Source organism: Brassica napus, unplaced genomic scaffold (genome assembly GCF_020379485.1).
Source record: "Brassica napus cultivar Da-Ae unplaced genomic scaffold, Da-Ae ScsIHWf_2757;HRSCAF=3525, whole genome shotgun sequence".
Classification (NCBI taxonomy): Eukaryota; Viridiplantae; Streptophyta; class Magnoliopsida; order Brassicales; family Brassicaceae; genus Brassica; species Brassica napus.
The window spans coordinates 1-1,740 of record NW_026016030.1 but is presented as its reverse complement, the minus strand read 5'-3'; the positions used below and the strand labels follow the sequence as shown (position 1 = coordinate 1,740).

Below are 1,740 nucleotides of genomic sequence, written 5' to 3'. Positions count from 1 at the left end.
GTAATTTTTAAAAAAATCAACACAAGTGTTACTTTAGATAATTATACTTGACAATTTGAACCAAAATGGACAAGGCATGTGAGGATTTATGCCTAAGTAAAAAACCTTTAAAACCCTGAAGCTCCAAAGATGACCACCACCACACTTTAATTCTTATGTTCTCATTTAATATCAAAGAGACCAAAGCATGTGAATCTTCATTTTCTCGTCCTTCTTTGACATTTCCACAACTATAACTATTCCATGATCGGTCCCTTAGCATCATCCTCCACTATTCCATCACAATATACAGCTCTCACTAATAATCAATACAATGCTGAAACATCAAAATCACATCTTGTAAAATCACAATTTGTTTTTCATTCCTTTCATATCTTTGCATGATCATTATAACCTCAAGTTCGCAAGATATCCTTCCTTCAAGCATGCATACTTATTTGAAAAGTGGAAAACATTAATTTCCTTGTTTTTTAACATTTCTAGATTACATTGATCATAAAGCAAGTTACACACTGATTTGTTTAACACCAAGTTGGCGAGTTATGACAAACTCCCAAAGACTACTAAAAGCCAGCGGAACAAACAATGTTCCCTAGAAAACAAAAGCCGACAGAACCATAGTGATTCTCCGGAGACTTAACTACAACTTATCAAACACCATTTAAGAGGCCAGAGTACACATAATAAGCAGAACAACATCTTTAAGCAAAACACTCTATAAAGAGAAATCATATTAAGCAAAAGAAATCAAAATATAGGTTCGCTCTGTGTTTAAAAGGGCTTAAGATACAAAGATGAGACCCAATGGCCATAACAACCACGAGAAAAAAAAAACTAATCAAATAGTAAAAAGAAAACGTATTTTCAAATTTTCACTAGTCAAGTTTCTGACCATAGATTAAACAATTCGCCGACCGGAGGCATCTCCCTAAAAAATCTATCGAACTCCGTCGTCTCTACACCTCCCTCTGCTTCTCTTCCGCCGCCAAAATACTGATGTGATGAATCTTTTCCACCGTACCCTTGAGCGGGAGAATTCGAAAGGACCCTCAGCGACGACGGCGTTTTTACCGGTGAGTTCTTGAACAATCGACTTGAAGCTCCGAGCATCTGTCTGGATGTACCGTGTGTTAATGAAGACAACCTTCATCGGCTCAGACCTAACTCTAGACATACTTTGATGATCTGCTTTTTTTTAAGACAACAAAATTAGAATGTGTTTTGGCCTCTGAGTAATTGCCTGTTGAATCTCCAGATGCTTGTTATATGTGTAGACAAATACATGGGGTATATATACAGAGGACCAAAAAATTATGTGTTGTATTTTAAAAGTATATATTTCAGAAACATTTAGTGTTGCGATTCCTTATGAACTATATGGATAAGAACATTTCTTTATTGTTGTAGCATAATTTAAAATCATATATAAACGCAACTATTATATAGGTTGGAATGATATATTGATTCTGGTACATGCTTACGTATGGTGTTACGATCATAGGCTTTTTCATGAATAACGATTTTTTTCATATAAGGATGTTTCCACTTACTATAGAAATTTGACTCAGTTAACCAACGTTGCAATTATAACAAAGAGGTGTGTAACCTAATGGATCAAATTAAACTGGAGATTGTAACTTTATTGATAGATACTTTTTAAACAAATTTGATAGGTGTTTAGAATTTTATACGAGTAACAAACTATTTATAATTTTGGACAACAAGGAAAAATATTTCGTT

General features: G+C 34.1%; 1 pseudogene; it reads right to left on the bottom strand.

Annotated features, from left to right (window-relative positions):
- Positions 1-860: 860 nt before the first annotated feature.
- LOC125602141 lies at positions 861-1,383 on the bottom strand (annotated as a pseudogene).
- Between the last annotated feature and the right edge of the window lie 357 nt (positions 1,384-1,740).